Source organism: Dendrobates tinctorius, unplaced genomic scaffold (assembly GCF_039654945.1).
Source record: "Dendrobates tinctorius isolate UK_male_01 unplaced genomic scaffold, ASM3965494v1 ptg000332l, whole genome shotgun sequence".
NCBI lineage: Eukaryota > Metazoa > Chordata > Amphibia > Anura > Dendrobatidae > Dendrobates > Dendrobates tinctorius.
In genome coordinates this window covers 7,122,729-7,150,190 of record NW_027361998.1, presented here as the reverse complement: position 1 = coordinate 7,150,190, position 27,462 = coordinate 7,122,729, and positions in this window count along the sequence as shown.

The following is a 27,462-nucleotide window of genomic DNA, read 5'->3' as shown; positions in this document are numbered from 1 at the left end:
TGTAGTTCGGAAGTGCCGTCCACACGGAAAGAGATACTTGCTCCCGTGTCTCAGTGGGGTTCAGTAATGTCAGCTGATCCCCTGCTGTGTGGATGGCAGTCTCTCCTGCTGTCACCTCATTCAAAATACAGTAGGCCTCTGCCTACACCCTCCTATTTCCTGGGCTTCAACACAGCCAGTTGTAGTTCGGAAGTGCCGTCCACACGGAAAGAGATACTTGCTCCCGTGTCTCAGTGGGGTTCAGTAACGTCAGCTGATCCCCTGCTGTGTGGATGGCAGTCTCTCCTGCTGTCACCTCATTCAAAATACAGTAGGCCTCTGCCTACACCCTCCTATTTCCTGGGCTTCAACACAGCCAGTTGTAGTTCGGAAGTGCCGTCCACACGGAAAGAGATACTTGCTCCCGTGTCTCAGTGGGGTTCAGTAATGTCAGCTGATCCCCTGCTGTGTGGATGGTAGTCTCTCCTGCTGTCACCTCATTCAAAATACAGTAGGCCTCTGCCTACACCCTCCTATTTCCTGGGCTTCAACACAGCCAGTTGTAGTTCGGAAGTGCCGTCCACACGGAAAGAGATACTTGCTCCCGTGTCTCAGTGGGGTTCAGTAATGTCAGCTGATCCCCTGCTGTGTGGATGGCAAAGTCTCCTGCTGCCTACACAGTCGTACCACTACTGATTTTTAACCGTGCTCCAATTAGGCCTGTGGCTCCACTGTCTCTTGTATTTCCCCTGTCCTCCAACCCCGCCAGTTACAGCTCCGAAGTGGCGTCTGCACAATCCACACTTGTTCCTGTGTTACAGGTGTTCAGTTCGGTCAGTTAATCCCCTGATGTGTGTCCGGCAATGTCGCCTGCTCTGTCCACATTCCCATTATGGGAAGAAGAAGAAGAAGAAGAATGTAAAAAAAGGAAGTAGAAGAAGAAGAAGAAGAATGTAAAAAAAGGAAGTAGAAGAAGAAGAAGAAGAATGTAAAAAAAGGAAGTAGAAGAAGAAGAAGAAGAAAGAAGAAAGAAGAAGAAGACATACATGTCTGGCAAAATATAAATGAGGCTAACATAGTCAATATCTTTGTAACTCCTAACATCTTTAAAAAAAAAGTTTAATTCCTGCTATTCCATTTGATTGGGCTAAACCTCTATGGCTTTAATGTCTCCTCCACCTCCCACAATACATTCTACATTATTCTTAGTTGTTTTTCTTCATGTAGAATTAACCTACAAGGAAAGAAAGGGTTTTTTTTAATTCCGATATTTTGGCCCCATTGACTTGCATTGGTTCCCGGTATCGGAATCGGCGATACCGATACTTTTTTTTAAGATCGGCCGATCCATTCCGATCCGATATTTTCAAGTATTGGCTGGTATCGCTCAACTCTACTGAGAATCCATCACTGAATTCAATCTGACACTCTGACAGGAGAGTTGTAACTCTTTGATCAGTCTTTTTTTGTGCTCACCTCATCTGTTCTTTGAGGGAATGCTATGAATGCAAATTGTGCAAAATATTTAAAGAAACTCAAATACAAAAGTTATTTTTAACGTAAAATACATGCACTGAAGTAGAAAAAAAAAGAAACTAAAAGGTTGACAATTTTTTTAATTAGAAATTTAATTAGATATTAGATTAAAAAGTGAGAGTCCAGTAAATTTGTAATAAGATCCACTACTAAGATTTTCTTGGTTTCCGCAGTGCATTATTTGCATTATGATTTGCATTGTTTCGATAGATAAAAAGATCACTCTCAAAACTCGTCACAACCAGTATCACCTTCCATTGGAGCAGATCACCAATACCCCGGAGGAGATGGAGTCATACATAGGGAGAGAACATCCTATACTACATACCACTCTGGTCGCTACAACAGAAATTGCCTTCATGGTGGGACTTATGACCCAGACGTTCATCGTAGCTGTCAATGTCAACGACTGGAGAAGTAGAAGAACCATAACCACATCTGACCAAGTCGTCATCTCTATCATGATATCAAGGATGATTTTACAATCTGCTCTCCAGCTGAATCTTTTCTGGGACATATTCTGTGCGATGTGCTCTATTATTTTGTTTTCCGAGTCATTATTTGGTTTTCCTCTATGTATTCATCCATCTGGTTTTCCACTCTTCTCTGCATTGTTTTCTATTTGAAGATCTCCAACTTTCACAATGTCTTCTTTTTATGGTTTCGGAGGATTTAAAAGATCCTATTCCTCATTTTCTCTTGTCTTCTGGTTTCTATTGGTCAAACCTTAACAATCTATTTAGTTATTTTTGTATCCAATCTCCAACTTATTTCTCTGAACTCAACACATGATGATTTCCGTCAACCATTTAATACAACATTTGGCATGTTCTTGGCTGGTATGCTTGGACCGTTGTTGACATTTTTCATGTCGTCACTGCTTCTTATCTTCTCTCTCTACCGTCACATCAAGCAAATGAAGTGTAATAGAAAAGGAACCTGCTCCCTGGATGTCTATTGAAGGATCATTAAGTACACCACTGGCTCTATCTTTACCTCTGCATTATGTGTCATCATCAGTGGATTAACAAAAAGGTACAAAAACATTTTGGGTTTTGTAGTATATTCTTTGTCTTGGACCACTATTGAAACATTACATTCAATTTTTTAAATTTATGCAACACCCAAGTTGAAAAATCAGTTCTGCAGGATCCTTATGTACTTATCCAATGTCTTAAACAAGGCAGAAAAACCTGGAGGCTTAGTGATGACTACCCTTACTTGACTTGTGTATGGTGTTTCTCAGCTCTGAATATATCGATGTGCTCTTCCTTACATTTTCTCTTGGTTTAACATGTCCTGAGATGTGTTGAGTAAGAGGCTCTAAAAAAAGAAAATTAAAAAAATCAAACAAACCATAATTTTGTGATGCTCTGTTGAGAGATTTGCATACCATACAGTACAGACCAAAAGTTTGGACACACCTTCTCATTCAAAGAGTTTTCTTTATTTTCATGACTTTGAAAATTGTAGATTCACTCTGAAGGCATCAAAACTATGAAATAACACATGTGGAATAATATAATTGGCAAAAAAGTGTGAAACAACTGGAAATATGTCTTATATTCTAGGTTCTTCAAAGTAGCCACCTTTTGCTTTGATTACTGCTTTGCACACTCTTGGCATTCTCTTGATGAGCTTCAGGAGGTAGTCACCGGAAATGGTTTTCACTTTACAGGTGTGCCCTGTCAGGTTTAATAAGTGGGATTTCTTGCCTTATAAATGGGGTTGGGACCATCAGTTGTGTTGTGCTGAAGTCTGATGGATACACAGCTGATATTCCTACTGAATAGACTGTTAGAATTTGTATTATGGCAAGAAAAAATCAGCTAAGAAAAATGAGTGGCCATCATTACTTTAAGAAATGAAGGTCAGTCAGTCCGAAAAATTGGGAAAACTTTGAAAGTGTCCCCAAGTGCAGTGGCAAAAACCATCAAGCACTACAAAGAAACTGGCTCACATGAGGACCGCCCCAGGAAAGGAAGACCAAGAGTCACCTCTGCTGCGGAAGATAAGTTCATCCGAGCCACCAGCCTCAGAAATCGCAGGTTAACAGCAGCTCAGATTAGAGACCAGGTCAATGCCACACAGAGTTCTAGCAGCAGAAACATCTCTACAACAACTGTTAAGAGGAGACTAGGTGCAGCAGGCCTTCATGGTAAAATAGCTGCTAGGAAACCACAGCTAAGGACAGGCAGCAAGCAGAAGAGACTTGTTTGGACACAAGGAATGGACATTAGACCAGTGGAAATCTGTGCTTTGGTCTGATGAGCCCAAATTTGAGATCTTTGGTCCCACCACCGTGTCTTTGTGTGAAGCAGAGAAGGTGAACAGATGGACTCTACATGCCTGGTTCCCACCGTGAAGCATGGAGGAAGAGGTGTGATGGTGTGGGGGTGCTTTGCTGGTGACACTGTTGGGGATTTATTCAAAATTGAAGGCATACTGAACCAGCATGGCTACTATAGCATCTTGCAGTGGCATGCTATTCCATCCGGTTTGCGTTTAGTTGGACCATCATTTATTTTTCAACAGGACAATGACCCCAAACACACCTCCAGGCTTTGTAAGGGCTATTTCACCAAGAAGGAGAGTGATGGGGTGCTATGCCAGATGACCTGGCCTCCACTGTCACCAGACCTGAACCCAATCAAGATGGTTTAGGGTGAGCTGGACCGCAGAGTGAAGGCAAAAGGGCCAACAAGTGCTAAGCATCTCTAGGAACTCCTTCAAGACTGTTGGAAGACCATTTCTGGTGACTACCTCTTGAAGCTCATCAAGAGAATGCCAAGAGTGTGCAAGCAGTAATCAAAGCAAAAGGTGGCTACTTTGAAGAACCTAGAATATAAGACTTATTTTCAGGTGTTTCACACTTTTTTGTTAATTATATAATTCCACATGTGTTAATTCATAGTTTTGATGCCTTCAGAGTGAATCTACAATTTTCATAGTCATGAAAATAAAGAAAACTCTTTGAATGAGAAGGTATGTCCAACCTTTTGGTCTGTACTCTATGTGTCTATCTTTGGCTACCTAGTGGTATAATCTGTTTCAATCTGTCGATAGTTTTGTTAGCATGTCTTAATATTAATGTTGAATTTGACTTTAAATCCTTTAAAAAAAAAAAGTTAATATTGGACCCATATGTAGTGCTAGGTCGTAAACATGTAGATGTAGGTCACAAACATGTAGATGTAGGTTGTAAGCATGCACGTAGATGTAGGTCACAAACATGTAGATGTAGGTCGCAAGCATGTAGATGTAGGTCATAAACATGAAGTTGTAGGTTGCAAACATGTAGATGTAGGTCATAAACATGTAGAAGTAAGTCATAAGCATGTAGATGTAGGTCACAAGCATGTAGATGTAGGTTGTAAAAATGTATATGTAGGTCGCAAGCATGTAGATGTAGGTTGTAAACATGTAGATGTAGGTCGTAAACATGTAGAGGTAGGTCACAAACATGTAAACGTAGGTCGCAAGCATGTAGATGTAGGTCGTAAACATGTAGGTGTAGGTCACAAACATGTAGACGTAGGTCGTAAACATGTAGATGTAGGTCGTAAACATGTAGATGTAGGTTGTAAACATGTAGATGTAGGTCGCAAGCATGTAGATGTAGGTTGTAAACATGTAGATGTAGGTCGTAAACATGTAGGTCGTAAACATGTAGATGTAGGTGGCAAGCATGCACAGTAGATGTAGGTCGTAAACATGTAGATGTAGGTCACAAACTTGTAGATGTAGGTCATAAACATGTAGAAGTAGGTCATAAGCATGTAGATGTAGGTCGCAAGCATGTAGATGTAGGTTGTAAAAATGTAGATGTAGGTCACAAGCATGTAGATGTAGGTTGTAAACATGTAGATGTAGGTGGGAAACATGTAGATGTAGGTCACAAACATGTAAACGTAGGTCGCAAGCATGTAGATGTAGGTCGTAAACATGAAGATGTAGGTTGTAAACATGTAGATGTAGGTCACAAACATGTAGACGTAGGTCGCAAATATACAGATGTAGGTCGTAAACATGTAGATGTAGGTGGCAAGCATGCACAGTAGATGTAGGTCGTAAACATGTAGATGTAGGTCGCAAACATGTAGATGTAGGTCACAAACATGTAGATGTAGGTCGTAAACATGTAGATGTAGGTCACAAACATTTTGCCACCCAAAATGACCTTTATTTTTATCCAAATTACAAATGCATAGTATTAGTAGTCAAAACCTTTGCAATCAAGATATTTAACTATTTTTTGCTTTTTGTACCAGCTGTAATTTGTGTTTTTCTATGGAATGTTCTGCTAATGGAATTGTGGTGGAATATTGTACAAGGTGTCTGAAAAGTAATAAAATACTGATATAAAAAATAGGTGAGAAGACCTTGGTCTAATCTTAGACTTTAGCTGTGCAGGAAGAGGGAAACCTGTTGGGCCATGATATCAGCATGACAACCATATTGAAAGCTGCCATGTTGGATTCTACTGCAGTTGGAAAATTGGAAATGGAAAATTAGATATGTGACACATCAAACTGGCTGAGAATTTTACCACAAAAATTACATTGTGCTTCATGCTAGTTTAATGATAAAACAGTGATTTTACATCTGTACTTGTGATGAGAAGTGTGGCGTTATCCCAAGCCAATCCTATTAAGCTCATCCTTCAGACATGTCATTGCAGATGTTATTGAGGATTCTGCCCAAAGTTATCTCATATAACCCAAATGTGCAGTTGGCAAACTTATGAGAAGCAGCTTCTTTACCCAATACTCCAAAAACTTGACAACCACAAACAGCCAAGGAGATAATGACTGCAACTAGAGTTGAGCGACTTTTGTCAGATTGGGTTTCATGAAACAAAATTTGTTTCAGATGAAACTGGTCCGACTAGGGCAAAAAAAGTCGGAGTTTCGTCCGAAACCCGACCCCAATGCAAGTCAATGGGAAGTAAAAGTCGGCATCGCTCGAGCAGCTGACGACCGACCACTAGAGTTGAGCGAAACAGGTCGAAAAAATTCAAAAGTCGCCGACTTTCGCCAAAGTCGGGTTTCATGAAACGAAACCCGACCTCAGCGTGAGGTCGGCCACGAGGTCGGCGACTTTAGCGCCAAAGTCGCGTTTCAAAACATGCTTCAGCGCCCTTTTTCAGCCAATGAGGAAGAACGGACACTGTGGGCAATGTGATGACATAGGCAGTGGTCCCCACCATCTTTGAGAAGAGCATGCAAGTGATTGGCTTGCTTTTGGGGGCGTCACAGGGGGTATAAAAGGGCGTGCACGCTGACCGCCATCTTACTTCTGCTGATCTCAGTATAGGGAGAGATGCTGCTGCTGCAGATTCTGTAGGGAGAGCGTTAGGCAGGGAAGAAGAAAAAAAATCAGCTGCAGCTGCTAGCGATTTTGCCTGTACAACACACCAGTCACTGTGCAGTGCAAGGGGAGGCTATATTTTGGTGGATCAGCTCTGTTGGTTGTTAGGCTGCCTTATAAGGCTACCTGATAGCTGCATTGCTGGCTTCACACTGCTTTGCAAACTGTTTTTTTATAAGCAATCCTTTTTTTTTGTCCTGGTGAGATACTGAGCGTGCATTTTTTCATACCGTACAGCGGTGTACGCTGCTCTCTCAGTACAGTGTAATGGCTGTTATCACGGCCACAGTGAAGCTAAGGGTGTGACTCTGTAAGGATAAGTTGAGGAGTTGTTCCGTTCTTACAGACCGCCACCTTATAGTTTTGTCTGTTTTTCAAACAGTCTAGTCTATTTGCTGTTTGATTACATTGAAAACTATAGAGAGACAGCGTGTGTCAGTCCGTATACTAAAAAAACACGGAGCTTGACAATTTAACATACACCGGACAGCGGTGTACGTGCACGCTGCTCTCTCAGTACCGTGTAACGGCTGTTATCACGGCCACAGTGAAGCTAAGGGTGTGACTCTGTAAGGATAAGTCAAGGAGTTATTCCGTTCTTACAGACCTCCACCTTATAGTTTTGTCTGTTTTTCAAACAGTCTAGTCTATTTGTTGTTTGATTACATTCAAAACTATAGAGAGACAGCGTGTGTCAGTCTGTATACTAAAAAAACACGGAGCTTGACAATTTAACATACACCGGACAGCGGTGTATGTGCACGCTCCTCTCTCAGTACCGTGTGACGGCTGTTATCACGGCCACAGTGATGCTAAGGGTGTGACTCTGTAAGGATAAGTTGAGGAGTTGTTCTGTTCTTACAGACCTACACTCTAGGGAGATTCCAATCCTGCTCTGTCCTATATAACATTATTCACACCTGCCAAATTCTTCCTGTCACACAGCGGTGTGATATACACTGGACCTGACACAATACATCAGTGTCCAGAAGTGTGTAAGGACATTCCATTTCTCCCGTCCTATATAACATTTTTCACACATGCCAAATTCATCCTGTCATACAGCGGTGTGATATACACTGGCCTGACACAATACATCAGTGTCCAGAAGTGTGTAAGGACAATGCATTTCTGCCGTCCTATGTCACGTTTTTCACACCAGCCAAATTCAGCCTGTCATATAGCGGTGTGATATACACTGGCCTGACACAATACATCAGTGTCCAGAAGTGTGTAAGGACAATCCATTTCTGCTGTTCTATGTCACATTTTTCACACCAGCCAAATTCAGCCTGTCATAGAGCGGTGTGATATACACTGGCCTGACACAATACATAAGTGTCCAGAAGTGCGTAAGGACAATTCATTTCTGCCGTCCTATGTCACATTTTTCACACCAGCCAAATTCAGTCTGTCATACAGCGGTGTGATATACATTGGGCCTCACACAATACATCAGTGTCCAGAAGTGTGTAAGGACATTCCATTTCTCCCGTCATATATCACATTTTACACACCAGCCAAATTCAGCCTGTCATAGAGCGGTGTGATATACATTGGGCCTCACACAATACATCAGTGTCCAGAAGTGTGTAAGGACATTCCATTTCTAACATCCTATGTCACATTTTTCACACCAGCCTAATTCAGTCTGTCATACAGCGGTGTGATATACATTGGGCCTCACACAGTACATCAGTGTCCAGAAGTGTGTAAGGACAATCCATTTCTAACATCCTATGTCACATTTTTCACACCAGCCTAATTCAGTCTGTCATACAGCGGTGTGATATATATTGGGCCTCACACAGTACATCAGTGTCCAGAAGTGTGTAAGGACAATCCATTTTTGCCATCCTATGTCACATTTTGCACACCAGCCTAATTCAGCCTGTCATACAGCGGTGTGATATACTTGGGCCTCACACAATACATCAGTGTCCAGAAGTGTGTAAGGACATTCCATTTCTCCCATCATATATCACATTTTTCACACCAGCCAAATTCAGCCTGTCATACAGGGGTGTGATATACATTGGGCCTCACACAATACATCAGTATCCAGAAGTGTGTAAGGACATTCCATTTCTCCCGTGATATATCACATATTTCACACCAGCCAAATTCAGCCTGTCACACAGCGGTGTGATATACACTGGCCTGACACAATACATCAGTGTCCAGAAGTGTGTAAGGACAATCCATTTCTGCCGTCCTATGTCACATTTTTCACACCAGCCAAATTCAGCCTGTCATACAGCGGTGTGATATACATTGGGCCTCACACAATACATCAGTGTCCAGAAGTGTGTAAGGACATTCCATCTCTGCTGTCCTATGTCACATTTTTCACACCAGCCTAATTCAGTCTGTCATACAGTGGTGTGATATACATTGGGCCTCACACAATACATCAGTGTCCAGAAGTGTGTAAGGACAATCAATCTCTGCCGTCCTATGTCACAATTTTCACACCAGCCAAATTCAGCCTGTCATACAGCGGTGTGATATACACTGGCCTGACACAATACATCAGTGTCCAGAAGTGTGTAAGGACAATCCATTTCTGCCGTCCTATGTCACATTTTTCACACCAGCCAAATTCAGCCTGTCATACAGGGGTGTGATATACACTGGCCTGACACAATACATCAGTGTCCAGAAGTGTGTAAGGACAATCCATTTCTGCCGTCCTATGTCACATTTTTCACACCAGCCTAATTCAGTCTGTCATACAGCGGTGTGATATACATTGGGCCTCACACAATACATCAGTGTCCAGAAGTGTGTAAGGACATTCCATTTCTCCCGTTATATATCACATTTTACACACCAGCCAAATTCAGCCTGTCATACAGCGGTGTGATATACACTGGCCTGACACAATACATCAGTGTGCAGAAGTGTGTATGGACTTTCCATTTCTCCCGTCATATATCACATTTTACACACCAGCCAAATTCAGCCTGTCATACAGTGGTATGACATACATTGGGCCTAACACAATACATCAGTGTCCAGAAGTGTATAAGGACAATCCATTTCTGTCGTCCTATGTCACATTTTTCACACCAGCCTAATTCAGTCTGTCATACAGCGGTGTGATGTACATTGGGCCTCACACAATACATCAGTGTCCAGAAGTGTGAAAGGACATTCCATTTCTCCCGTCATATATCACATTTTTCACACCAGCCAAATTCAGCCTGTCATACAGCGGTGTGATATACACTGGCCTGACACAATACATCAGTGTCCAGAAGTGTGTAAGGACAATCCATTTCTGCCGTCCTATGTCATATTTTTCACAACAGCCAAATTCAGCCTGTCATACAGCGGTGTGATATACATTGGGCCTCACACAATACATCTGTGTCCAGAAGTGTGTAAGGACAATGCATTTCTGCCATCCTATGTCACATTTTTCACACCAGCCAAATTCAGCCTGTCATACAGCGGTGTGATATACATTGGGCCTCACACAATACATAAGTGTCCAGAAGTGTGTAAGGACAATCCATTTCTGCCGTCCTATGTCACATTTTTCACACCAGCCTAATTCAGTCTGTCATACAGCGGTGTGATATACATTGGGCCTGACACAATACCTCAGTGTACAGAAGTGTGTAAGGACATTCCATTTCTCCGGTCATATATCACATTTTACACACCAGCCAAATTCAGCCTGTCATACAGCGGTGTGATATACACTGGCCTGACACAATACATCAGTGTCCAGAAGTGTGTAAGGACATTCCATTTCTCCCGTCATATATCACATTTTACACACCAGCCAAATTCAGCCTGTCATAAAGCGGTGTGATATACATTGGGCCTCACACAATACATCAGTGTCCAGAAGTGTGTAAGGACAATCCATTTCTGCCGTCCTATGTTACATTTTTCACACTAGCCTAATTCAGTCTGTCATACAGCGGTGTGATATACATTGGGCCTCACAAAATACATCAGTGTCCAGAAGTGTGTGAGGACATTCCATTTCTCCCGTCATATATCACATCTTTCACACCAGCCAAATTCAGCCTGTCATACAGCGGTGTGATATACACTGGCCTGACACAATACATCAGTGTCCAGAAGTGTGTAAGGACAATCTATTTCTGCCGTCCTATGTCACATTTTTCACAACAGCCAAATTCAGCCTGTCATACAGCGGTGTGAAATACATTGGGCCTCACACAGTACATCAGTGTCCAGAATTGTGTAAGGACAATCCATTTCTGCCATCCTATGTCACATTTTGCACACCAGCCTAATTCAGCCTGTCATACAGCGGTGTGATATACTTGGGCCTCACACAATACATCAGTGTCCAGAAGTGTGTAAGGACATTCCATTTCTCCCATCATATATCACATTTTTCACACCAGCCAAATTCAGCCTGTCATACAGAAGTGTGATATACACTGGCCTGACACAATACATCAGTGTCCAGAAGTGTGTAAGGACAATCCATTTCTGCCGTCCTATGTCACATTTTTCACACCAGCCAAATTCAGCCTGTCATACAGGGGTGTGATATACATTGGGCCTCACACAATACATCAGTATCCAGAAGTGTGTAAGGACAATCCATTTCTGCCATCCTATATCACATTTTTCACACCAGCCTAAGGCTACTTTCACACATCAGGTTTTCGGCGTCAGGCGCGATCCGGCGTCGTGCCGGAACGCCGGATCCGGCAAATGTTTAGTAAAACCGGATGTGACGGATCCGGTTTTCTGCCGGATCCGTATTTTTCTTGACAGACAAAACCGGATCCGTCTCATCCGGTTCATCCGTTTTTCTATCTGTTTTTCGATGGATTACGCCGGATCCGGTTTTTAAAATTGACCCTTGTGGCCTTCCGAACGTGATTGGCTACTGGAAAACTATATATAGCATGTTCCTACAGCCCTTCTTTGACAGGTTGTAGAGGAGAAAGTGCAGGTTGGAGAGAAGAGCAAGTTACTGGCGAAGATGGATGTTGTCATTGGAAATATTTTGAAGAATTTGGCGGATTTTATAGCGGAGGCGAATCGTTTGAGGGTGATTGTTCTGAAGAAGGAGAGAGCGAGACAGCAGCGCATCAGGCATCGTAGACGACGTTTGTGGATCCACCCCATCACAGCCAAGAGAATGACGCGTGGGGTCTATTCTACACTCTGCATGGACCTTCGACGAAACCCGGATAAATTTTTTGGATATGTTAGGATGAAAATGGAGAATTTTGATTACTTGGTGGAGCGCATTGCACACCTCATAAGAAAAGCGGACACCTATTGCCGCTTCTCTGTTTCACCCGCAGAGCGTCTGATGGTGACTTTAAGGTAAGCCACATTTATTGGATGTGATCGCATCAGAGCACACTTTCACTGCAATCTTGTTGGTGGTAGTTTGTATCTCCAAGTGTTATAGCTCAGTTTTGGTATGTAATGCTGTGATTTAAAACTAATTTATTGTTTTTTAATTCCCCACAGATTTCTTGCAACTGGAGAATCCCTTTCGTCACTGCATTTCCAGTACAGACTCGGGATTTCCACCATATCTGGAATAGTGAAGTACACATGCCGTGCACTGTGGGACTCCTTAGCTGAAGAGTTTTTACCAGAGCCCACAACAGAGAGGTGGATTGAAATTGCTGACAAGTTTCAACAGATATGTCAGTTTCCCAACTGCTTGGGCGCAGTGGACGGGAAACATATCCGCATTGTAAAGCCAGCTGGATCGGGATCGGAATATTTCAATTACAAGAAATATTTTTCAATTGTCCTCATGGCCATCGCTGACGCGGAATACAAATTTATTGCGGTTGATATTGGGGCCTATGGCCGCTCCAATGACTCTCAAGTTTTCAAACTGTCTGCCATGGGGCGTAAACTCTATGGAAACACCTTCCAGTTCCCACCACCTAGACCGCTGCCGCAAACATCTGGTCCACCTATGCCATTTGTCTGTGTAGGGGATGAAGCCTTCCAGCTTTCAGAACACCTTTTGAAACCGTACTCTAGCAGAGGATTGACAAGACCAAAACGCATTTTTAATTACCGCCTCACAAGAGCAAGAAGAATGGTTGAATGTACCTTTGGTATTCTGACAGCCAAATGGCGGGTCCTATTGACTGCGATCAACCTCAAGACAGAAACTGTGGACGAGGTGATCAAAGCTTGCGTGGTACTCCACAATTTTGTTATCTGCAAGGAACCCATTTCCATTGAGGACACCTCTGGAGAAACCACCTTGCAAGATTACCATGACATTACCACTAGAAGTTCTGTGACGGTTTCAGTAATGAGGGACAATTTTGCACTATACTTTATGTCACCTCAAGGCAGAGTACACTGGCAGGATGACAGAGTGTGAAAGATTTGTGCCCTAACCAAACTTGTGTACCTTCTGTACCAACAGTATATACCTTTGCCAACCAAAGTTGGCTATCTTGTCATGGTCTCTATTTTTAGCTTTAGGCCACAGGTGTGTACCTGGTTGTGTTTTATGCAAAGTATTTCACCTTTTAACAAAAGTTGTGTACATTGTTAGGAAATCACCAACAATAAACACAACTTTTTAGGTGAAATACTTTGCTTCAAACACAACCAGGAACACAACTGTGGCAAAAAGCTAAAATTTACCCACAGTTATATACCTGGTTTTGAATACCTTTTTACCTTTTAAATACCCTGTATTTAACCTTTTTTTTAAACATATTTCGCCGCAGAAAGAAATGACAGACAACCAGTGTAAACAATAATTTAACTTTTATTTAAAATATTTTTTTTTTGTAAACTGTTTTTTAAAGTTAAAAAAACTTTTTTAATAAAGGTTTGAAACCAACTGGGCATTTTTATTACAAAACACATCATAAATCTGTGTAGTGTGGGGTGGAAATACTGCTGGAGGGGCTGCGGGACACTTCGACAATGGGAGTGTGGAGAGAGGACTGGGATCGTGGTGGGGAAGGAACAGTTAGAGGTGATGGTGTGGAAAAAGCTACAGAATGGGTGGACATGTGGGAGGCAGAAGAGGTGGTGGGCGGTGGAGTGGAGGGTTGGGCAGGGACTGTAGGAGCAGATGATGTTGATGGAAAGTTGTATGGGGAAGGAGTTTGGTACGGGGAAGGAGTTTGATACGGGGCAGGTTGCTGGAAGTGGGGAGATGTCTGGTACTGGGGAGGTTGCTGGTACTGGGGAGGTTGCTGGTATGTAATAGGAGGGGGAGGATGGAAAGTGGCTGGAGGGGGTGCAGATGTAATAGGAGGGGGAGGATGGAAAGTGGCTGGAGGGGGTGCAGATGTAATAGGAGGGGGAGGATGGAAAGTGGCTGGAGGGGGTGCAGATGTAATAGGAGGGGGAGGATGGAAAGTGGCTGGAGGGGGTGCAGGTGGAGGAACTACAGTGGTGGGAGGTGGAGGTTGGGAGGTAACCTGCTGTAGAGCACCGTGGCACGAATGCATTACATGCATCTGCTGGGTAGGAGATAGTGTTGCCATGCGCTCCACAACAGACCTGAAAAAGGTGTGGTTTGGCGAAGATCTTGCTTCTGAATGCATGGTTTGCAGAAGTGTCTTCACCTCCAGAATGCTGGAGTTGATCTGCTGAAAGCCTGCGGAGATTTGCTCTGACAAGACTTTTAGACAGTTCTGGAAAGATGCATTCAGATGCAAGAACTCTGGCGCATAAGTCTTTTCCTGACCCCTCTGCCGCTGCCGCCCAGTACCCGCAGGTGTACTAGAGGTGGCAGTGGCAGAAGGGTGGGGTAAAGGGAAAGCGATCTCCTCACCAGCAGCTTCATGTAATGTAGGCGGCCACGATGCTCCTGTGCTGGTGGATGGGACAGATGGGTCGAATGTGTGGGAAGGCTGGGAAGGTGCAGATGTACCGGGGCGGTCGAAGTGTCCCTCGGTGCCGGTCTCCTCAGGGATCGCCTCAGAAGGGTCCAATCGTGCAGGCTCCCGAGTGCTGCTCACCGTGCTGTGGAATAAAGAGAAAAAAAACAATTAAAATAGTGACATGGTATGGCCCTGGCTGAAAAAAAAAAAGTTACATCAAAACATTTTTTTGTCACATGTGGTGTGTAATATTTACCTTCTGGTGAGCATTGTCTCCCGGAAGAACGACAGGGCTCGTGCGTACTTGTACTTGCTCCTGCGTCCTCCAGATCCACTTGGGGCCCGCATCTCTTTATTGAACTCCTTCTTGAAACGATCCCTCACAGACCGCCACCGCTTCACAATTCTCTCCCCTGAAACGAGAAAGGACAAAGTGGTTAGTATACAACATCAGTGTTTCCCAAACTCCAGTCCTCATGGTCCCCAGGGGTCATGTTTTCAGGATTTCCAAAGTAAATAGAAATCCTGAACACATGATCCGTGGGGACCACGAGGACTGGAGTTCGGGAAACACTGGTTTAAATCAAGCAACCGGTACTGTATATACTTACGCTCTTTAATCTGGGCCCGAGCTTCGAGGTCCTCCCAGCGGTCCACAAGGAGCGAACAGATTTCCTCCCAGAGTCGTCGGGTAACGATCAGGTCAGCGTGGCGGCGGTCAGCCATATTCCAGAGCGGCTCCCTTTCTCTGACGAGATCGATGAGGCGGTCCACATCAATCCCTCCATCCTCACCGTCAGAGTCGGGAGCACGCTGTGAAGGCTGTAAGAAAAAGACAAAAATAACATAATTAGCCTCCACAAAAGAAATGAAATAAAAAGTGCAAAAAAAACAAAGCAAAAATATTTATACTTACACGCTGGTGACCGCCGCGTTGCTGTCGCCGACGACCCTGGGAGGCACTGCGAGGACCTCTTGGCCGAGCACCAGATTGGGAAGACTAGAGAAGAAAACAAAAAATGTTATGTCTTTGGATGTAGGCATTTGTTTGCTGTGTGTGGTCTGCAGAACATTGTTTTCTATGTGTTGTGTGTAGTGTGATGTTGTGTTTCTGCGTTTGATGCAAAAAACTTACCAATTGTGAGCCCACTCCAAGTGTCTGTCCACCCCTTCCTTCTTCTTCTGGGAGCCGTTTTTTCCAGACGCCGGATCGCGTCACATTGCCGGATCCGGCGAAAATCGGATGAAACGCATGGCCATCCGGCTCGATCCGGCTCTAATGCAAGATCCGGTTTTAGTCAAAAGCGCCGGATCGCGCCTGACGCCGAAAACCTGATGTGTGAAAGAGGCCTTATTCAGTCTGTCATACAGCGGTGTGATATACATTGGGCCTCACACAATACATCAGTGTCCAGAAGTGTGTAAGGACATTCCATTTCTCCCGTCAAATATCACATTTTACACACCAGCAAAATTCAGCCTGTCATACAGCGGTGTGATATACACTGGCCTGACACAATACATCAGTGTCCAGAAGTGTGTAAGGACAATCCATTTCTGCCGTCCTATGTCACATTTTTCACACAAGCCTAACTCAGTCTGTCATACAGCGGTGTGATATACATTGGGCCTCACACAATACATCAGTATCCAGAAGTGTGTAAGCACATTCCATTTCTCCCGTGATATATCACATTTTTCACACCAGCCAAATTCAGCCTGTCACACAGCGGTGTGATATACACTGGCCTGACACAATACATCAGTGTCCAGAAGTGTGTAAGGACAATCCATTTCTGCCATCCTATGTCACATTTTTCACACCAGCCAAATTCAGCCTGTCATACAGCGGTGTGATATACATTGGGCCTCACACAATACATCAGTGTCCAGAAGTGTGTAAGGACAATCCATTTCTGCCGTCCTATGTCACATTTTCCACACCAGCCTAATTCAATCTGTCATACAGCGGTGTGATATACACTGACCTGACACAATACATCAGTGTCCAGAAGTGTGTAAGGACAATCCATTTCTGCCGTGCTATGTCACATTTTTCACACCAGCCTAATTCAGTCTGTCATACAGCGGTGTGATATACATTGGGCCTCACACAATACATCAGTGTCCAGAAGTGGTAGGAGAATTAAATTCTCCCCTGTTCTATATACACCTTGTACCTTGTTTTACAGTTCCATATCGTTGGTGGAATTGTGGGTACATTTTTCAAAAAAATGAGGAAGTGTGGTGTATGAGGCCGTGTTAGTGGGCGGGGGTTGCCAGCTGTTAATGATGGTGTTGGTGTTGGATCTGCTGGTAGTGGAAAAAGCAAAATAACACCTAATGCAGGAGGTTTTAAGCCTGCGACATTGTCTGGCTCCACAAGGCCTCGAAGGCTCCCTTTTCTGGGAGTAGGTAAACCGCTTTTAAAGCCGGAGCTTCAGGAACAAGTTTTGGCCTACATTGCTGACTCGGCCTCCAGCTCTATCGCCTCCTCTTCTGAACTTGTAAAAAATAAAAGCACTGAGTCGTCTTTGGAGGCTCATGGTCATGAACCACACCTTTCTTTGTGTCCTTCACCCCAACCAAAATTGAAGGATGCGGCAGGCCACACAACAGATTACTCCATGGAGCTCTTTTCACATACCATGCCTGGGTTATCAAGTGAAATGGTGAATTACCCAGGCCAAAATGAATCTGACATGGAGTGCACTGATGCACAGCCACTGATAGATGATTCTGCTGGTACATTCACTCAGAGCACGACATTGTCCTCGCAGTGTACTGAGCCAGATTCTGACCCTGATGAAACTCAGGTGCCCCTTCCCGCGTACTATACCACCGTACACGGTGACAGAGGAAGGTGCACATGACATTGAAGAGGAGGTGATGGATGACCCAGTTGTTGCCCCAGATTGGCATCCATTGGGGGAAGAGGGTGCCGCTGCCAATAGCTCCGAAAAGTAGGAGGAGCATCCGCAGCAGGCATCGACATCGCAACAGCTGTTATCTGGCAGGCACGGAGCAGTCCAAAAACGGGTTACAAAAAGCCAAAAAGTTGCTGGACTGCTTGGCCAGACGGTCAAAATAGCACAGGGTTCAAGGACGCAAAATGTCTTCCATAGTAGAAAGAGCACAGTGTGGCACTTTTTTGAACAAAATCCTAGTGATCAGGCCAAGGTTATCTGTAAGAAGTGCGCAAAGACCTTTAGCCGAGGGAAAAATCTGAAAAATTTGAAAACCAGTTGCATGCTTAGACATTTAACCACCATGCACTTGCAAGCGTGGACGGAACACCAAACCTCAAGTACCACATGTGCAAATGCTCCCAAAGAAGCTAGTCAGCAACGCTACATTGTTTCCCCCACTGTAAGTCCACCGGTTAGCACAGCAGCAAATGTTGAGGTGTCGTTGCAAGGCCAAAGCTGTCAGGGAATCGCAATGTTATATCAACGAAAGACTGAATCTAGGCCATCAGAAAGAACACCAACTCCATCACTATCATCAACCCTCTCTCAGTCCGCCCTGTCCACCGCTAGTTCCATCATAGGCATCCTTCAAGTCCAGCTCACCCTGCCAGAGACTATGAGTAGGACAAGAAAGTACTCATCCTCTCATCCGCGTACACTGGGTTTGAACGCCCACATTGCCAAACTAATCTCGTTAGAGATGATGCCCTATCGGTTGGTGGAAAGCGCAGCTTTCCTCGAACTCATGGCCTACGCAGTACAACGCTATGAACTACCCAGTCGCCACTTCTTTTCTCGCAAAGCCATCCCAGCCCTCCACCTTCATGTGAAGGACCGCATTGTCCATGCACTCAAGCAATCAGTGAGTGGAAAGGTGCACCTCACAACTGATGCATGGTCCAGTAGGCATGGCCAGGGCGTTACGTGTCCATCATTGCGCACTGGGTTAATGTGGTGGATGCAGGGTCCACAGGGGACAGCGGTGGTGGGACAGTGCTGCCTAGCCCACGGTATAGGAAACAGTTGGCTGTAGTCGTACGACCCTCCTCCTCCTACTGCTCTAGAAGCGAAAGCTCGTCCCCAGAGCGCAGTCGCAGCAGCACTCCATCCTCCACGAGGTGTCCCCCTATCGATCAGCTAGTGGAAAGCGTCAGCAGGCTGTGTTGAAGATGATGTGTTTGGGCGACAGACACACCGCGGAGGTACTGGCCGACTACTTTCAGCAACAAACTGAGTCATGGCTGGGCAGTCTACATCTTGAGACAGGCAAGGTAGTCAGCGATAACGGCCGTAATTTTGTGGCTGCCATAGCCCTTTCAAAACTCAGACACATACCTTGCTTGGCTCACACCTTGAACCTGGTGGTGCAGTGCTTCCTCAATAATTATCCAGAGATAACAGGCCTGCTCCAGAAGGTTCAAAAACTGTGCTCGCACATCTGCCAGTCGCCCGTACACTCCAGTCGTATGCAGAAGCTGCAGCGATTGCTACACCTTCCCAAGCACCGGCTCATTATTGACGTTGCAACAAGGTGGAACTCCACCCTGCACATGGTTGAGCGGCTGTGCGAACAGAGGCAGGCCATAATGCATTTGTGGGAGGATACCCGGACAGGCACTTTGAGGGAAGACATGGAGTTGACAGGTGTGCAGTGGTCGAAGCTGAAAGACCTCTGTAAAGTCCTTCAGTGTTTTAAGGAATGCACACGGTTGGTAAGCGCAGACGACGCCATCATAAGCATGAGCATCCCACTTATGCGTCTGCTCATGCAAACTTTGACTCACATTAAGGAGCAGGCGTCTGCAGCCGAGGTTGACGGAGAGGAAGAGGAGGAGGAAATCCTTGATGACAGTCAGCCATTGTCTGCTCCGGGACCTCTCCTGGACGAGGTGGAGGAAGAAGAGGAAGAGGAGGAGGAGGGTGATGATGGGGATGATTATTTAGGGGAGGAGGATGCTTCTCGTGTGTCCAGAGAAAATGTTGGCGTGGCAAGGTCTGGTACAGGCTTTGTGCGTGACTGGAGGGATGTGGATTTGCCAGAAAGTGCTCCTCCACCAAGCAGTCGCACTGCATCATTGACACCGGGAACATTGGTCCACATGTCAGATTATGCCTTGCAGATCCTAAAAAAGGACCCCCGCATTGCCAAAATGATGAACGATGACGACTACTGGTTGGCCAGCATCCTGGATCCACGCTATAAAGGCAAATTCCAAAACATCATGCTACAGGAGAACCTTGACCTAATATTGGCTAACAAACAAGCTACTCTGGTAAACCGGTTGGTTGAGGCATTCCCAGCACACAGCAGCGGTGATGGTTCTCACACGAGCCGTAGGGGCCAGGGGCAGCTTGGAAGAGGTTTTCGTGGTGCACACATCAGAAGTGGCGTTGGAGACAGGGGTTTCATGACCATGTTGTGGACTGATTTTTCAAGTCCTGCTCACACGACTGGTAATACTGCATCGATGGAAAGTGACAGGAGACAGCACTTGTCAACTATGGTTACAAACTACTTTTCCTCCCATGTCAATGTTCTCCCTCACTGGTCATTCCCCTTTGACTATTGGGCTGCTAAACTGGACACCTGTCCTGAATTGGCACAATATGCGCTACAGGAGCTCGCTTGCCCAGCTGCAAGTGTCCTATCGGAAAGAGTCTTCAGTGCTGCTGGATCAATCCTGACAGAAAAAAGGACCCGTCTGTCGACCCAAAATGTGGATGATCTAACCTTCATTAAAATGAACCATGCATGGGTTTCCAACGATTTTGTCCCACCTTCCCCTGATGACACATAGGTTGACAGAAAAATGGCTTGCTTTTGTCCTCTTCTTCCTGGGACTTGAACAATTTCGCCTTTTGCATCAGCTGAATGTCCAACATCAACATATGCCACTTTCTAAAACTCCCTAACTGTGCTGCTTCCCCCCCCATGGCCGGGGTCACCACCTAGCGCACAAAACCGTGTGAGTGCCGTTGCCCTGGACAGGTGGGTAGGCCGACTCTTGGGCGTGGGCACTGGCACAGGGTCCCTCATAGTGCAATCAAGTGTCTCTGACGGTGGTGGTGCACACCCGCCGTCAGACACACCGCGGTACTATGAGGGGCCCAGTGCCAGTACCGACACCCACAAGTGGGCCCCCCTTGCTTGGGCAGGGCCCCAGTATTTGCAATCTTTACCTCTCCCTGCTCCTCCGCTGTGTAGTCTGGGCCGTCAAATCCATACTGGGCCTGACACCGTCTGAGCCTGCCTCCTGATCTATAGACATATATTTTGAATGTGTACACTATGCTATCCATACATGTTATCCGGGGATACGGTACCCTTTCTCACCTTTGTGCAATCACGTGTAATCCATACTGGGCCTGAGAACGGCTGGCGAGCTGTTAAGCAAGCTACAGCACCTGTGGTTTGCACACCTAAGTTTTTCATTTTTTCAGGAATGATGGTTAGGCCTAATTCCGGAACTGCGGTTGACCTGCACTTACTGGGAAATCATCGTTTGCGGGTAATAATTGTAATCCCAGATCCCCATTACTAACGGTGTTCAGCGGGTTATCTGCACCTGTAAGCGACAAACGCTGGCCCTTTCAGTGTAGCGCACATGCAGCCACGGAAATGTAAGGGCATGACACACCAGTTATTGACCAATCTCACGTGCCAGAGCCTCGTGTGTCCCTCTAGAAAGCCGGACTCGGACCGCTGGGCATGACGGAGTCTCGTTCGTTAACGGAATTAAGCTTGCAATGTGTGCATCTTTTTTGTTGCTGGATGGTTGAGGTTGCCCGTGTTGAGTCAAATTACGCCGCAGGCTCCATTCCTGGTGGTGCCCTTCTGGACATTCCTTTAAGGTTCAGCTTTGCAACCATACTGCCCACGTAAAACAAACACTTTGCCTTCATGAACGCGGTTTGGAGGGTCGTGACTCGTGGGAATAACGCCGCCCAATCAGTTTACCTGCTAGAGAGATCCTTTGTTGCTCCCAAACATGACATCACACTCCCTAGGAGGAAGGTAATGCCACTGTGGCGACCGTACTCCTAGGGGGGCGACACAAGTGCACTGATGCCCAGCCACTGCTCGATGAATCTGCTGGTACATTGATCCAGACCACTACATTCCCCTCGCACGCTACACGACCTGAATCTGACCCTGATGAAACTCAGGTTACCCTTCCCATATACTGTTCCATCTTACACGGTGACAAATAGGAAGCTGCAGATGAAAGTGCAGGTTCGGCCCACCCGCCGTCAGACACACCACCGTACTATCAGGGGCCCTGTGCCAGTGCCGTCGCCCACGAGTGGGCCCCCCTGCTTGCTCAGGATCACAGTACTTGCAAGGTTGAAATACTGTGCAGTGAGATGGAAGATGGGGATGACGAGGAGTCCAGACTAGTACAGGGATTCCCTAGCGAGGAGACTTATTTCATTGTTTTCAATGTTGGGACAGCAATTTTTGGGGAGCACTATACTCTGGAGAATGATAGATGGGGCCCACCATATACTGGAACATTCCAAAGGTGGACATCAGACACCGGAGCAGCATTTAGGGGGCCCATTATACACTAGAGCATTAGAAATGGGGCCCATTATGTATGGAGCATTATTTGGGACCATAAGACAGTGGAGCTTCATCCATGGGGACCAACATATACTGTAGCATTATGTGGAGCTCATCATATACTGTTTCAAACATTATATGGGACCAATGATTTTGTATGGAGAAATAGATGGGCCTCGCCATGAGATGTAAAAAGTGAAGTAATTTTCATTGTACTATACCACTATTTCTCTGCCGTATCGGAGCAGCATGAGTTGTGGTATGTGTTAAAGGGGCGCTCTTTTGCCCAGGGCACATGAAAACCTGGAGCCAGCCCTACCCCCCCACAACTTTAGCCAAATAACCCCCAGTTTTCAGTGCGTAACTTGTATTATGAAGTTAATAAAGGTTGACAAGCTTCAGTAATAAGAATTGATGCTTTTGGCATTCAAATGGGCACTGTAGGTGTGTTTCCTGTCCTCCTCTCACTGCCGACTTTTCTTCCCCATTGACTTACATTGGGTTTTGTGTTTCAGTGGGACCCCCGACTTTTCCCTGTAGTCGGCCGATTTCGTTCGACCCGACTTTTGCGAAAGTCAGGTTTTGCGAAACCCAACTAGACCCGAAAAAAGGCAAAGTCGCTCATCTCTACCGACCACCAATGAGAGATTGCCACCTCTCGAGCATGCTCAGCAGGGTGATTTCTGGACTTAGCCTCTGGAACGTCTGTTCGCCGCTGCCTATTCCTAATTACTGTAGCTTTAGCTGGAGAACAAGCAGTAACTAAGTGTACAGCATGAGTCTGAGCAAGACGCTGAGACCAATAAATTTGCTGAGCGGCTCCCACTGCGGTCAAAGCTGAATGGGAGACCGCAGAGGCAGACAACACTGACGCCTTACACCATCTGCCAAATCAGTATGTTTTCTTACTGTTGAGTTCATATCGCTGATTTTTTTTCTAGTCTTCAGTTACTTAAATTGCTGTACTCACAAAATTTTGTTTCTAAATCTATTCTACGGCATTAAAACTATTTCATTTTCTGAATCCCTCTGTGGGCTCCTCAGTAAGATGCTTTTTCTGTGTTTCTCAAGTCTTTTTTTTAGACAAAATCTATTCATTGGTGATAATAAACTAAAGTAATGCTGTTAAAACTGCATGGAGGTTTTATATTCAGTGCACATGACAAGACAATCTCAGAAAGTTACTTCCCAACATGAGGCCTCAATGTTCAGTGTATCACTGTTCTCATATAGGGGCATTCATCGCCCATTTGGTCCCATATACAGTAGATGGAATGTATACATATCATATAGACAAACAGGGACTGGCGAATATTTAGAAATTCAAATTCGCCAGGTTTTACATTTTTTTCCTAAGATTTTGATTTGAAGCAAATCAGCTCACCAAGAATATCAATAATACAAAGCCTCTAATTGAGGGAACAGATGAGTTTAGCACTCCGAGTCTAAATCCACACACTGTCTACAGCGGCAGGAGAGGAATGGCGCTCATTGCTACCATGCTTTCCTCATGTTTGGCTTGTCTCTCGAGGACTATCCTCTGAAGAACCTTAGGGCTGTAAGAGGAAACACGTCAAGACTAGAGATAATACAGGAGATCTCCAAATAAATATGTTATTTTGCTATGAGGCTCTACCTTATTACCTGCTGATTGACTATATACATGCATCTTTTAACATGTGATACACTATTAGGCTGGTTTCACATTAGCGATTTTGTGCGCAGCGCATGCGTCATGCGTACCTATGTTTAACATGGCGTGCGCATGGTCCTGCGTTTGCAAGCGTTCACCTGCATTTTCGTGCGCATGCGTTTTTTTCAAGGTGTGGGTCTAGACGCACCAGATGCAACCTGTTAAATTTTTGCTTCCGTCCAAAGGCGTAAAAAAACGCATGCGTTCGCTTGCGCATGGAATGCATCATAACAACGCATCACAGCCTATGGGAACGCAGGCGTGCACATGGACATGCGCACGCCTGCGTTAGCATATGCATGCGTTTTACGAGTTAATATGTGTAGACACCTAGAGAACAAATGCGCATTTTTGCATGCATTTCAACTTGCGCACGATGCGCTGCGCACAAAAACGCTAATGTGAAACTAGCCTTAGTGATGAGCGAAAATGCTCTGTTGTCACAGCATGCTCTGGTGTTTTCCGAGTATTTTGGGTGTCTTCGGATAATATGTTTGAGTCCCGGCAGCTGCATATTTTGCGAGGATTCCCTGACAAACAGGCATTCCCCATGTGTTCAGGCTGTCTAGCAGCCACAAAACATGCAACCGCAAAGACTCGAACATTTTATCTGAGCACGCCCAAGATACTCTGATAACGCTCAAGTGTGCTGGGATGACACCTTATCTGAGCATGCTCAATCATGAGTAATGCCTATTCACCAATAAATCATGTATCTAAGGCTAGTTTCACATGTGCGTCTTTATGCGCATCGCGCACAAATAGAAACACAGGCAAAAGCGCATCATGCGTTTGCGTTTTTTATGCACATTCATTCTCTAGGTGTTAAACCAGTGTCTACACGTTTACTCGTAAAAAGCATGCGTATGCAAACGCAGGCATACGGATGTCCTTGCACATGCCTGCGTTCCCATAGACTGTAATGCATTCTTATGACGCATTCCGTGTGTAGGGAAGGTGACCTGACGGACGGACGGACTAGTCAGAGTGAAGAAAGATAGGTTTGCACAGTGTAGGTAGGAGTCAGTGATTACAGTGGGGAAACAACTAGGAAAGTGTAGTGGACGTGCAGTACCTTGGGATGACCATTAGATGGCAGGGTGGAGTGTGAGCAAAGGACTTTACAGCAGCTTAGGGCTTTAGAAACCGTTGGTCATGGGGGGCGTGGTGACAGTTAGAGTGACAGTTTCAAGGAACCGGGGGAGTTATAAATACTGAGGGAGGGTTCCAGAAAGTTCCAGTCCCCAGGGGGAGCTCAAGTGACAGGAGGACTATGACAGTCTGTGCACTCTGAGGAGAATCCAGACCAGGGGGACTGAGGAGAGAGGACGTCAGGGGGTGGTCCTGACAGGAAAGGACCGCAGTTGAGACGAGGTACTGGGTGTAAGACACCGTATGTGACACGACGACTGAGCAGTAGAAGCGCTGATGGTTAATGGGCCTAAGGCGGCCACAGTGACGGAACTGTCAGGAGCGTCGACAGTAAAGGAGGGGACGGTGTGTGCAGACACGTCTCCAGTGTACGGTGTGAGAGGCGGCTCTGGAAGCGGAGGGCCGCGGGGTGTGCCGTCAGTCGGACGGCAGGTGAAGAAGTAGACTTGGACCTGTTGCACCCAGAATTTGCCTCCATCGTGTCTCTGTTGTCATCTCTGCGCGGTAAGAAGTGGGACCACCCCCTATCACCCCCCCAGCTGGCCCGACCACCCACCGACCCTACACGTGCGCAAGCGAACGCATGCATTTTTTTACGCCTTTGGGCAGACCCAAAAATGCAACTGGTTGCGTCCTGCGCGTCTAGACGCACACCTTGAAAAAATGCATGCGCACGAAAACGCAGATGAACGTATGTAAATGCAAGACCATGCGCACGCCATGTTAAACATAGGGGTGCATAACGCATGCGCACGGATGCACACGCTGCGCTGCGCAAAAAAATGCTAATGTGAAATGTTGTGAGTTCATTTTCCCCTTCACCATTGAGGTCTGATGAACTCCCTCTTCTGGTGAAGGAAGGTAGTGAGGCTGATTACAAAGCACCTGGGTATGATGATGATGACTGGGTGACTAGAATTGCTGACTGGATATAAGGCAGCCGATGCCCTTCTGCCTTGCGGGTGATTACTCTGAGGGATTCTTGGAGACCAGTCTGATTCCTGCTCCTCAAAAGCTAAGTTTTCTGCTCTACTTTTTGCATTTGTGTTTTGGTTTTGTTTTGCCTTGTTTTTCTGGATTTCTGCCTTTCCCTGCTGGGTGAGCTGAATTCCTTTTTGCTCTGCCTTCAGAAAATACCTGAGTACTGATATAGTCTTTTTGAAGCCTAACGTCTTCAGGGCTTTTTTCCCTATCAGTCTGTTGGCTCTTGTTTTTGAGAGGGTTTTGGCGGATTGCAGACAGCAGCTTTTCTATCCTGTCCTATTTAGTTAGCTTGGGCCCCATCATTTGCTCATCCTATCTTTCTATCTGTGTGAGTGTTTTTTCATCTTGCTTCACCGTCATTATATGTTGGGGGCTGCCTATTGCTTTGGCGTCTGCTCTGGGGCAGTTTAGATTTCCCTTTCTGTCTTTAGGCTATGTAGTTCTCCGGCTGTGATCGAGGGGTCTAGGGCACCGTAGGAACCCCCCACAGCTACTGCTAGTTGTTGTTGTTAGGTTCAGGGGTCTGCAATCCAATAGCTGCCAACTTCTCTGGTTTTCTGGACTTAGCTAGTATTTCTGTTTTTGCCACCTACGGTGACTCATTCATAACAGTGAAACCAGCCTTAGCTGTCTTTTGCACATAATTGCGCCCTTTTGCACATTTTTCTATTTCAGTCTTACTTATTGGGCCTAAACTCTATTGAAAAAAGGTATGTCTATCACAGAGAGCATGTAGGGACAGTCAATGTACGGACAGAGGCGTCATATATCGTAAGTCTCCACTCTGCTGCTTGGCAGGAATATGTGGTAGGGTAGAATAGGGGAAGTATTTTTCTCAGGTTCCTCTTCCCTAGCCTTACCCTCTCAGTCAAGATCAATAATAATTTCTATTGGCATTTGTACGTTTCCTGTCTCTTGTATCACTGTCCCGATGCTGCTTATTTCTGAGATTGGGGTTATGTCATTATTCAGTTACATCTCTTGACCTGATTGCTCCTTCCTGTGTCCTATATAAGTTGCTGTGAGGAGATGGCCACCCGGAGCAATGGTTGTGTGGTTTGTTGTGTGTTATTAGAGATTTGTTTCTTGTGTTTTATTAGTGATTTGCTTGCTTGTCAATTCATCCTCAGGAATCAATGTTTCCATTCTCTGACAGTAAGCAGAGGAAAAGGAGCAGTCTAGGTCTTCTGTAAAACTAAGGCCAGACAGTAGACTGCTAACGTAAATGTAAAGCAATCATCCTATCCACCATTGTTCCACCAGCCCTGGGCCCATTGTGTGGATGGAGAAAGCAGATCCAGCAGAGCCGTCACCGCAGGGGGTCTCACATCAGCACCAGGTGATGGAATATGCCTTGTTCTGTGAGCGAGAGAAAAATCTTTAAGG